This window comes from Eurosta solidaginis, chromosome X (genome assembly GCF_040869045.1).
Source record: "Eurosta solidaginis isolate ZX-2024a chromosome X, ASM4086904v1, whole genome shotgun sequence".
Classification (NCBI taxonomy): domain Eukaryota; kingdom Metazoa; phylum Arthropoda; class Insecta; order Diptera; family Tephritidae; genus Eurosta; species Eurosta solidaginis.
In genome coordinates this window covers 8,201,899-8,214,949 of record NC_090324.1, presented here as the reverse complement: position 1 = coordinate 8,214,949, position 13,051 = coordinate 8,201,899, and the positions used below count along the sequence as shown (strand labels likewise).

The 13,051-nt window shown below is 44.4% G+C and overlaps 1 pseudogene; it reads right to left on the bottom strand.

The window, feature by feature from the left end:
- Positions 1-2,228: 2,228 nt before the first annotated feature.
- LOC137234773 (tRNA (adenine(58)-N(1))-methyltransferase catalytic subunit TRMT61A-like) lies at positions 2,229-3,434 on the bottom strand (annotated as a pseudogene).
- Between the last annotated feature and the right edge of the window lie 9,617 nt (positions 3,435-13,051).

Below are 13,051 nucleotides of genomic sequence, written 5' to 3'. Positions count from 1 at the left end.
AAACATGATTAAGACAGTAATCCATAACTGCAAAGAATGCACGGTATACCGCAAACGTTCGCAATCGCAGCTGATGGGGATCCTGCCGAAAGAACGGACTACCTACTCCCGAGCGTTCACGAACACTGGCATCGACTTTGCTGGACCATTCGAAATAAAGAATTTTCAGGGACGAGGCTGTAGGGTATCCAAAGGGTATGTCTGTTTATTTGTATGCTTCTCGACCAAGGCCATACATTTGGAAGCTACAACAGATCTGAGCACTCAGTCGTTTCTGGCAGCTTTCGCCAGGTTCGTTTCACGACGAGGTTGTCCGAAAAACGTTTATTCCGACAAAGGAACCAATTTTGTTGGGGCAGCGAGGTCGCTAAGAACCGAATTCAAAGCATTTTTGACTCAGGTCCGCGACAAGACCCTAGCCTACTACTCTCATCAGGAAATCGCGTGGCACTTCATCCCCGCCGCCGCCCCCCGCATGGGCGGATTGTGGGAAGCGGGAGTGAAAAGCTTTAAAAGGCATTTCAACAAGATAGCGTCTCATTGTAAATATACCTTTGAGGAATTCGCCACTTTGTTGTGCAGAATCGAGTCTTGCCTCAATCCACGACCTCTCACTCCTTCCTCCAACAATCCAACCGATCTAGAGCCCCTTACTCCTGGCCATTTTCTGACAGGGGGACATCTACTCGCCCCTCCCGAACCAGATGCCAGTGAGAGCCCGTCCTCAGTCATCAACCGCTGGCAGAGGCTAAAGGCCCTACATCACTTATTTTGCAAGCGATGGAAAACCGAGTATCTAATGGAGCTGCAAAAAAGAAACAAATGGAAGTTCCTGAAAACCAACATGAAAGTCGGGGATTTGGTGGTCGTCAAAGGAGGCTCCGACAACCTCCTCCTAATTTAACATTTACCACGCAACACATCCCACTTCGTAAAAAAAAAAAAAAAAAAAAAACCTATCACTAAAATAAAAATAAAAAAGAAGTCCGAATCGTCGGGCTCAACAATTTGATAAATTGAACAAACCCCACCCGAAAACGACCATTCCATCTTATTACATGAGAATGAATGACACATTACGATTATTTCACCAAGTACTTTATTACATAACTTACTTTAAAATAAAAGGAAAGGTTGTATCTTATTCCAAGGGCGAGCGGGAAAACGAGGCTACGTCCCCTGCGCTCGCCTCTCCCATACTATCCGGACCGATCCCGAAAATACGGTGACGGAAGCCGAGCTTCCAGGCGTCAACCGTATTTCCGCGAACGGCAGGACGGGTGCGGAGGGGGGGGCGGCAACGGGAGGCGTCCCGGAATCCCCACTCGCCAGGCTCGGGGGGAGCAAGATGTCCCGGGAGCTGAGGGGACTATCCCGCACCCTTGGCACTCTAAAAACGAGCTCTCGTAAGCTCCGGGGAGCGGGCCTCAGCTCCAGAGGATAAACCTCCCTCACCCGTGGACACTCATAGAACAGGACATTATAGTTCCATCGAACCCGGTCCTGGAAAAGATCATCCTCAACCAAATCTAAACCCGTGGCGTCACGAACATCCGTGAGAACATGACGCACTACCCGCTGCCAAAAGGTGAGCTCCATAAACTGCCTGAATGGCACGGGAAACTGGCTTTCGGTTTAGTCCCCCGGGAGTTCAGCCAATAGTAAGGAAAAGTCCACGCGTGACATGACCCTGGAAAGGGAAAAGAAACCCGAGTGAGTTAAAGCGCAAAGGGTTATCTAGGTACCCGTCTACTCCCTTTCACCAATCAACGCATCGGCTCCTTAAGGGACCACGAGGCTAACAAACAGAACAGTCACAAGATAAACGAATCAACAACGCATCCTACCGGGACAAAACTACACACATTTTAAGGTTCCGGAACCCAAACAACAGCACGTCTTGCTTGAAAGGTCAGATTTGTTATCATTGCTTTTGCAACAATGAAGGATTATTTCTTCAAAAAACGAACTATAAGGACCACATAATAGACAAATCACATCATATTTCACATTTAACTGAACTATCAACACCTTGTACGAGTGCGGTAGCTTACGGCAACAAAAAACAAAAATACATTTACCGTATACAGGGTATTTGTTAAAATATTAGCGATATACACCGGAAAACAAATTACTTTACTAACTAACGTACTGCTATACCGCAAACAATTGGACAATCACTGCACTAATTAAACAATAACTACGAAATCAACATCTAGATGGACCCCTTAATAGGAAGAGCGACGTCTTAGTTGCGAATATTATTTGCTAGGTAGCAAGCAATATGAAGCCAACAAACTCAATAGCCGTAATTAGAAGTCCAGCATATTTGATAATATCGCTGTCCTCCTCCCAGAAGTGAACAAATGTCTGCTTGCACCCACGACGATAAATAGTTCCTATCCGACAATTGCTGTCCTTGCAGCACGATGGCGGGTAATAGCCTTGGAATGAATAATCCACACAAGAATTTTACCACAGCATTCAATACTAATTTGAGTTGCATCTATACAATCAGCTTTGCGTGTGCAACGCGCCCATGCCTTTTCAACCACATCGCCCATTATCACCAAATATCTATCTTTTTGTACCCACATGTAAATGACCAAAGCGATTTGTCACACACACGGAACGAAGAGTAGCACAGAGTCCGTCATCGACGCGCATTATGACTCGCGTATCGCGCCACAACAGCTAAAAACGACAAGCAATATACCGCATACCAAACAGAAAGTAAATAAGAGTAACAAAGATATTTAACCAGAGAGGGAGAACTTTCTTGTGTATTTCAGCTTATTTCAAAAAGGCTTTAGAGAGATTGACTGTTGAACTGTATTACTATTTGAATTATTTAATGTTTAAAGTGTCTTGAATTGCATATAAAACACAGCATCTGCCTTGCCTTCTAGCTCATTGCCAAATCCTAATTGACATACATCACAATGATAAACACTAACACAGCTATCTAAACCATGCCGCTGAAATTCATCACGCGCTTGTTGTGCACGTGCTTCATTGAAATCAAATGTATGTAAAGGACCGCTCGGTTTAATCGCACGCAGAAAGTAAGGTGAGAGTGATCCTGAACTGGTACCAGATTCTACTATCAGCGAGCCGGGACGAACCTCGAGTTGAAAGAGTATCATACTAATGTCGGGTGTGTATATGATTTGGGTGCGATGTGGCAATGTCTGTGTCCATAGTTCCGGATTTGGTTGCAGCACGTAAGCCCAACCTTTGGAAAGCCACACTTTAAGCCACTCCTTGCGTACTTTCAATGCACCATACGATGTCTGAAATATATATTCAATGGTTTCTCCCTTTTTGTTGACAATTGTTGGTGTGGCTTCGATTGCATGCATTGAATTTACGCTGAGATCAAGTATTACCGTGTCACCTTCCTCAATTATATCTTTTGGCTTAAGAAAGGTCATTTCCTTGGTATATTTAACAAAAATAAAAATGCTATAAATTGGTTTCAGTAATTTGTAAACAAAATATGTTTACATTAACCGGCACACATAGCATAAGTAAATAAGGATCTCGCTTATATGCATAGGTACTCATCGAAAGAAAATATATTTACATACACACATACATACTTATGGACGCACTTATTCTGCTTCATAAACCCTACAAAAAATATCAAACGTATTGAGAAATAATATGAGACCAACGCAACCAACAAGTTGCATTTCGGTTTGCATTCAAAAAGGTCGAGCTTGTGCACAAGTTGTAAATTTGAGGTCACAATTGGAAGACTTGAGACATACAAATATTAGCTCGTGAGCATATGGAGTCGTGGCCATACACATACATTCTTCGGTCTTAGCATACTGGGTTAGTTTCTGAATTAAGCACTGTTTTTTCTTCAATTAGATCTACCATCTATGATTTTCTGTTAGCGATAATCTAACTACATACATGCCAAATGGGTCTCACCTGTTTTTACCTTTAAATATGTGTTACAGCTGCGCCTGATTCCTTATTTGGATATTGAGTTGTGATCGCCACGCGTGTGACAAATGGTTGCAGCAACGCTTAAATCATAGAAAGGTAATCAGCGTTATTAAACGACGTGCTCTATAGCAATATATGATTGCATAATTACACTTTCAATTGATTACCAATATAAATACATACCAAATAAAATTTCAACACGTTGCTATCTTTGAAGAGGTGTGGCGGCTGCAGCGGCGACTGATTCCTTATTTGGATCTTGAATTGTGATCGCCACGCTTGTAACAAATGGTTGCAGCAACTTTTCGGTTGCGATCAAAATTTGATGGTAGGAGTATTTTAGAATTTTACACACCTTTATGAAGATCAGTCGATTGCTGGTAATATCGCTCAGTAGCAGGGTCAATCCAAATATCAAGTCTTATAGAGACGAACTTCCTGTCTCAACACCGTGCGTTATCGATTTTTCGATACCTACATCTTTGCTCACCACCCGTAAGAAATAAAGGTGCCTGTTCGTGCTATTGGGGGTCAATTCCCTAACTGTGAAAAACTGAAGAATGTTCAGTCATTGAAGACTCATCTGCCCACATAATTTACACCTTAAATTTTCATGAGATTCTGTAAATTTTTGTGCACATTGTTTCGCTGAATGAGCGCTGAGAGTAAAGGTCTTATGTCAGTGAGAAAATATTCATCAAACGCCATGAAAACAAAAAGGTCATTCTGTCACAGAGCGTATGACTTTTGAATGTCACAATAGTGTACACTGGCTGCCAAGAAAACTCACGAAGTCTTATCAGTGAGTTCTTTTGGTTCATAGTTTCGCTTTACTGAATCATAACTCAAAGTTTATACAATTTCTTGAAACCTACAATGGACGAATAGGGCCCCAGAGAACTCGCGGCATTTTTGCCTAATAGGGGCGTGTGCACTCTATGCGGCGCGACACTGCACGGAAAATTGTGTCGCTACACGTCGCGTCGTATGGTGCGCACTCTACTTAGTTGGTCAACGTGGTTGTGTCGTGTCGTCTGACGGTCGCTAGATCTGGTTCTATAAGAATACGGGCGGGACAGTGCCGTCGCTACATGTCGCGTCGTATAGGCGCATTCAGCTTGCACGAACCCGATCGTTGAAGGCACACGAGAAATCAGGGGCCATAGCCAATGAAACGTAAAGCAATATCCTGATGGCCCGCATGCTAGGTCGCATCATTTCTTATGCAAAATTAACCACCAACTGCCCAATAATTCCCCGTACCTCTCACGATTCCTGTCAATCTCTGACTGGCTCGCCACCCAACCCATCGGCAAATATCCACGGTCATGCATTGGTTTATCTAGCGAACCTTTCTTTCCAGATTCAACATGACTCGCTTTACGGCATTGCGTGAAAAGGCGGAGAGCATGGCACAACGATATCCCGAAGGCAATCACCCCCTTCGTCTATGCCCAAACTATAGGGCAAAATCTCCCGAAGAGAGGCTAAGGGAGGTACTCGTCCAACGGCTTTGCAGCAACTGCTTGTCAATATCGCACAGCGCCGGCGCATGTACCAGCCAAGGACGGTGCCATAGGTGTCAGGGAAAACACCACACAACCCTACACATCGACGGAGAAGACCAGCCAGAAATCGACACAAGACCGTGGCGTGTGCAAGTGGAGAGCGAGAAAGAATATGAACACTGGCTGACCCTAGATGCATCTGGCATTGAAACCGACGACCTTGAGGAAGGGGAAATTGTAGAAGTCGGAGCGGAATCTCGGACTTTCCACCCGGCCCCCCCGAGGGAAACGGAAGCCAGAACTTTCCGACCTCTTCTTGCGCATGAGAAGCGCCGTGGCGCGGAATCGTGGCCTTTCCGCCCATTGCTACAACAACAACAACATCAACGTGGAGCGGAATCTCGGACTTTCCGCCCACCCATACGAAAGCAACATCAGCGTGGAACGGAATATCGGTCTTTCCGTCCACCCATAAGAGAGCAACGCCAGCGGGGAGCGGATTCGCGATCCTCCCCCCGCCCCACGAGAGAACGACGCCAATTTGGAACGGAATCTCGGACTTTCCGTCCACCACCTCGACAACAACAACGGCATGGAGCGGAATCACGGACTTTCCGCCCATCCAACCAACTTCGACGCAAGCCGAACGATAAGAAATCGTCACATCGCCAAATGATTCCTATCCGCACGGTAGCCAGAACGGCCTCTCGAGCCTCGCAGCTACCGGCATCCTTCAGAAATGGGCACACCATTCGAGAAACGGTCGCCTTGAGGCCGTTCGTTTCAATCTCTCCAACTGCATTGGTAAAAATAGAGGCACTAGGACGACTTCACATGGTCCGAGCGCTGATTGACGCCTGCGCCCCAACTTCCATCATCGCGCACGACCTAGCGCGAGAACTACACTTCGGGGACGACGCCCCTGCTACTCTCCGAGGGTGCCTCCTTCGTATACGAGGTTCGCAAGGAGTAAATAAGCGGTTGACAGTGCACGCCGTTATCAAGCAAAACTTCGCGGTGATAAGTCCAACCGCAAACGTCGATCCGTCGATCGCCAGCACGTTCACGCACATGAGACTTGCGGACCGCAATTTTCACACTTCCGCGCCTGTTCGACTGATCCTCGGAGCCGACGCATACGCTGAAGTGTTGCTAACAGGAGCGCAAACAACAACGATGGGCCCCTTTTTGGCTCAAAGTAGCATCTTTGGGTGGCTCTTGTCAGGATGATGCCCCGCATAAAGAGCAACCAGCAAACCTTATACTCTGAAAGCAAAGAATCAAACGCATACGCATATAAGCAAACGCATACGCAAACACAAAATAGGCAATCGCCTTGAAGAATGAATTTATGAATTTTCAATGAATTAGTAACTTGTACATAAAAAACCAAAATAAAAAAATGTGCCAAACAAACTGAAATATCAACCATGTCTTGTTTTCGTAATTTTGCTTACTCTTTCATTCTAGCGCAAGAACCAAGGATGCGAACGAAGACGAGTCGACACGTTGGGTGAAATCGCCACCTAAGCACACATCTGTTAGAAATTAAGTCATCCCGGCCAGGTCCTGTGGCTGCGCTGATCCATAGCCGTTGCTTTCGCAAGGGGGCCGCATGTTTAGGCCACCAAGCTAAATTCCTTTATCATATCTTCGCGGATGAACCTCCCTAATCCTATATTCCTTTGGGCATATCGCCAGTCAGCCAACGCTAGCCCCATGGCACCCACAAAGAAATCAGTCCCGCAAGAAAAGCACAGCTAATGTGCATTATTCTGGTAAGGCTAATGCCTTAACTTACAAAACATACCCAACTTCTAAGTCCGATGTAAGACTCATATAAACCGTTTAGGCAAAAATACTAAGGCCTCACTGAGGCGTTCGTTTTTCGCATCGGCAACGCACAAGCAGGTTGGTAGTCAGCAGAACAACTAATATACCATTGTTTTGTTATGTTTTCAAATGCCTACCAATAACAGCCTGCTTAGAGCAATGAACGTACGGTACAGTTCTTAGGTTTAGCATAATAACACACGCTCACACCTATTGCCACATATGTAAGTATATGGATGGATATATCGGTAACTATTTATATTTTTTTGTGCCAGCATTCCTCTGCTAAGGCATCTGCCTGAATGCAAGGCGATGTATGTACATCCATATACGTGCATATATATACCTTACGGATTTCCTCCTATTGTGTGCGCTTTGAGCAAAGGTAATTTCCCCTCAAAACGGTTAGCTGTGTCGACTGCGGCTCGAGGGTTTTATGTCTTTTGCGAAGAACTCAACTTTTATTTTTCTGTCAACCTTCAGCGAATCAGCAGCAGCCACACCACCGGGTAAGCCTATATCCAACTATAACTTATAATAAAATTTCATTTTCTATAACGCATTTAATATCATTTACATGAATTGAATTTTAATAAAATTTATAACGATTATACTACTAACACTCGGTTTTGTTCTTTCATTCTCGATATCGACACAATCCACGGGGAGCCTGAGTTATCCAATCCCTCTGTATTGTGTTCAATAGGTTAATGAAAATCGAAAAATATGGTTCCTGAATACCAAAATTCCTTACAGTTATTGATTCATTAATACAGCGCTGCGAACATCCTTAAAAAAGTTGGCAATTCCACTGCAGGGAAAACTAAAAAATAATGATATATAGTCCATGCGGCGGCCACCGTGGTGTGATGGTAGCGTGCTCCGCCTATCACACCGTATGCCCTGGGTTCGCACCCCGGGCAAAGCAACATCAAAATTTTAGAAATATGGTTTTTTAATTAGAAGAAAATTTTTCTAAGCGGGGTTGACCCTCGACAGTGTTTGGCAAGCGCTCCGGGTGTATTTCTGTGATGAAAAGCTCTCAGTGAAAACTCATCTGCCTTGCAGATGCCGTTCGGAGTCGGCATAAAACATGTAGGTCCCGTCCGGCCAATTTATAGGGAAAATCAAGAGGAGCACGACGCAAATTGAAAGAGAAGCTCGGCCTTAGATCTCTTCGGAGGTTATCGCGCCTTACATTTATTTTATTTTTTATAGTCCATGCTTAAGTCAAACAATAAACAAATATTCCTTTCAATATAAAAATTTAAATCAAATTTGCATATTTTTTACATGTGATTATGAATTGGTTTCTCAAATCAGATAGTATTGATAATTCGCTGATCTTGAAAACAAATGCAGACTCATCCGCAATTTAATTTGGGTTACTTCTTCAAATGTTCCTAGTTTTCACTCAACGAGCTGTTGCTTACATGTAGCAGGGCACGGCACTTTGACAATAGTGAATTTAGTTTTCGGTAAATTGTCTCCAAGAATGGACTCAACCTTGCCAAGTAACAATTCGTAAAACGTATTGGAATTCTATATCATCTTGGTCTACTACAAGATCTGGTAGCTTTAAAATTATTGCATTCTCAAACCATAGCTGATATAGAAAACGAATGTACCTTATTATAAATGCCGATTTGCCAATCATCACAGAGCTTTAAGGATCTTAAACTACGCTCGGGTTGCGGCATACCTATCGTAAGAGGCGAGTGAAATCCGCAGACCCGGATTCAAGGGATTTTAATTTAATTTCCTCAATCGCATGTAATGAGATTACTAGCACCATATCGCTAGCAGGTACCTCCTCGGTCCTATGTCCCGGGAAGCAGAGGATAAATAACCGACAAAGGGCCATCAACATCGAGACCAATCCCAGCGCCGTCGAGGAGTCTATTTATAGCCAGAAGAAGAATCCTGGCCCTATCCATGACACTCCCGTCAACATTCACTAAGTGTTTTTCTTTTTCAGTTAAATAAACGAAGCAACTGTGGTAATATTTTAAAATAACTTCAGATGGGGAGAAACGAGAAAGGCAAAATATGTAAGGTATTTTTGAAAGAAAAGGGGGTTGGAAAATTTTCAAATGTGGAGGGACACTGTCCCTAGTAATAGTTTTCATTGCCATAGTATGAACTCGTGTTTATATTAGTATCGATTCAATATTTATTAAATTACATTATCGACACCATACAACAGCGCCCACAACAGCACCCTACAGCTCCACCCTTCCATATCCATAACGGTGTAAATATTGCACAACAGGGCCAACCTATGAATGAAATCAAATATGAATATATCGACTCAATTAATCAGCAAATATTTAACGAATATTACCTATAAAACCATCCCAACGAAGCGCAAATAATGTAACAAATGTAAACACGCTGCAACGCACAATGAACTTACTGCAAATATGGAGAGAAATGTATACTCAATAAGTATTACATGCCCTTTGCAGTGAGAAAGACACGTACCAAAGAGTACACCAACTGAAGACCAAAAACTTAGTTGTCACTCGACCTAAATTGGTTTGCATTCCAGCAGAATTACCACTATCCATGCGCAACCTATCAAACAGAAGCGTCATCGCCATATCTATACATTATCTTCCACGTTTAACTGTCGTTAGGTTACAAGCACTAATTCTGAGAGATTCGATTTAGATCAGCAGTTGTGATTTGACACTGTTGGCTCTTCGGCACCTTTCCTTCATCTGGTGAGGCAGCATGGGACCGGGTGCGCACAGTTACGACAACTGGCTTCGCATTCTCCAGAACTACTCTCGCTTACTTTCACATTTTCATAAGGTCGGGTATTATAGAAAGTAGCTCTCTTTATAGCTAAACGCATTAGGTGATTACGTAGGAGCTGTTAAATAAGCGAAGCAATCAACAAAGGAATGTCGATGGGCCCCTTTCAATTTTTCTCTAAGGACTGCTTTACGGCGCTTAGGATCTTTTCGTTTGGTGAACCGACGTTTGGTCTGCCTTTTTTAACGTTCACATACAGTCCCATTTCCATTAGTTAACCAGCAATGTTTCTGTGCTAGCTTTGATGGAAAAGTCACCATGCATATTAGAAGATCTAATTTCCTTTAATCAAACACGACTGCTTGATACAGGGGGTGTTGCTGTTGCATTTGCATCACATGTTATGGCAGAATGGTGCATGGGAGTTTGGAGATTTAGGGCCACGGTATGAGACCATGCAAAGTTATGCCAATTGTTCTTATAAGTCCTATATTATTGGCAATATTACCGCAACCACCCACCGCGTGTTGTTAAGGATTTCCCAGTGATTAACGAAAATCACAATGTTGAGTAGCGCTATAGATTCCGCAAAAACATTCTACAACGGCTATCAATATGCAATAAAATTTGTTTAAATTTTGGTTTATCAGCTTTAAGTGCAAATGAATGGCAACTTTTCAATGCGCCCTGTGAATTGGGCGTTTTTTTTTTTTTTTTAATTATAAGAATTGGTCAGGAATTCATTTCAATTGTTGTAGCTGACACTGATACAGCAAAAAACTTCACTCCCACCGTACAAAAATTGCTTGTCGATGATTGTGAAACCCTCACCACTGTTTTGGGCATGACTTCCACCATCTCAATGATTGGTCATTATATTGGACGTGCATTTCAATGGTATTTAATAATATTCGACAATAGAGACCAGCGGGCGGCGCCGGAATACCGGCTGGCGTCTGGAAATAATGGCGACAGCGTGTAATTTTAGCAGAATACATTTCCTGATATCATATAGTACAAACATCGTCGAAAGAATACAATTGTGCAAGCGTAGCTTCAGGCAAATGCAGAAATCTTGTCCTTAAAAATAAAATAAAATTAATTAACAATGAAAAAATACAAGAAAATTGATTTATAACAAGAAATAAAAGAAAATATTAAAAGTTACTTACCATATTTCCTCCTTACTAATCACCAGCACCGCACTCCAACCACACGTAAAATTGAAAGGAATAAAGCAACGGCGCAATGAATCGAATGAACCATTTACCGTTTGCTTCAATTCTGTGGAATTTACATTATACACATAAGTATGTATAAATGTTCGCGAGCATTTTTTCTTCGTTTTTGCTTTGCAGCTGGTATGCTTCTACCAGTGCGCGGACGTTAAATAATGAAAATGTTGGTAGTGGTAGATTTTACCAATGTTCCAAAAATACTGCCACAAAATAACCGATTTCCGCATGTTATTCGAAAAATTATTCGCACAACAAAAGGAGATGATAATAGCGCCAAAAATTATTTGCGTGCTCATTTACTACACTTATTTAATAAACAAATGTATTTCTTTCTTGAATTTGTGCACAACTTTGTTCAAATTTTGTTCGGTTAGTTAGTGTAACCGCGGGTGCCTTTCATGGGGGTGTTTGCGCCTTGCACTCACCGGCGTCACCCCAAACCGTCGACTAGTAGGTGTTTTTACACGCTCCCTCCCTCATGTAGGGGCGGAGCCTCCTCGTGGTGGCACCTGGTAACGCTTTGGCGGCTAATTCGAGCGGCGACCTCTCTCCCAACTCCCCTCAACTCTATTTTCCCTTCTTCTTCCTTTTCCTTTTTCTCTCGCCTTCTCCTTAATGGGCTGGATCAAGGTGTTATACGACCCGTGCCGAGGATCAGCCTGGCTGGGGGCCCATAAATAGCCCAGTCGTTAACGGAGTGCATCGAATACCGGGCGAACTTCGATGCTATTAAGCCTTACCCGGACAACGCGGATCTCTGTCCGGGTGGACCTTTCGCCTTCTCCGCTACTCGTAGGATTTTAAGTATGGAGGAACAATTTTCAAAAATTAGTAAGGAGGGCGACTCTGTAAATAAGAAGTCGTTAAGAGCTTACTCCGCAAAGGCTACGGCTCAGCCGGGCCTAAAATTAGCTGAGAGAACTCCTCAGAGGTTCGCTGCTGCAGCGGCAGATAGGCAGAAAAGGGCCGAAAGTTTATCCGGTTCGAGCAGTCCAATGGCCAGTACCTCTCGTGGAGGGGGTACTGACCGGGAGGCCATCAGTGCCACTACCGCCCCTCCCTTGGTCCCCACCAGCAAACCCTCCACCCAGCGCCAAGCGCCTGGTGGGTCAACTGCTGGGGGCCTCAGGGAGAGTGAGGGGGGGGGGGTCGGCTATAGGGCCAAAGGCCAATCTAGGCAGGAAAGGGCTGAGGGAAAATCCAGCCAGGGTATTCCAAAGGCCGGTACTTCTCGGGGAGGGGCCACCGACCGGGAGGCCCTTGGGGCGGCTGCCGCCCATCTCGTAGTCACCAGCACGGCTGCCACTCAGCGTCAAGCGTCTGGCGGTTTGGCTGCTGCGGGCTCCATGGATGTGGGGGGGCCGGCTCTAGGGTCAAGGGAGTCAAAACGCCCAATCATCAGGACAAGAGCTGGGCTGCCCGGATCCTGCGTAGGAATGCCTCCTCGCCGATAAGGGAGGGGGAAGTTTCCGCGGAGGACTGGGTGAAGGCTCAACGCGATCTTGCTTGGTCGAAGCAGATGTTGCCGGAGTTCAGGCCGGATTGGGTCGAGAGCGATGAAATCTCGAAGCGCCAGCGGTCTATGGATGAATCCAACTCTACGGCGCCGAATTGGTGTTATGGACGATAGCAGCGAAGATGGCAGGATCCCGAAACAGCAGTGGAAGTGGATTGAGGCAGCGCTCTCTACTGTGGCCGTTAAGGTCAAAAAAGATAACCCTGGTCCGCCGCCTTTTTATACCGAAGCGGGGT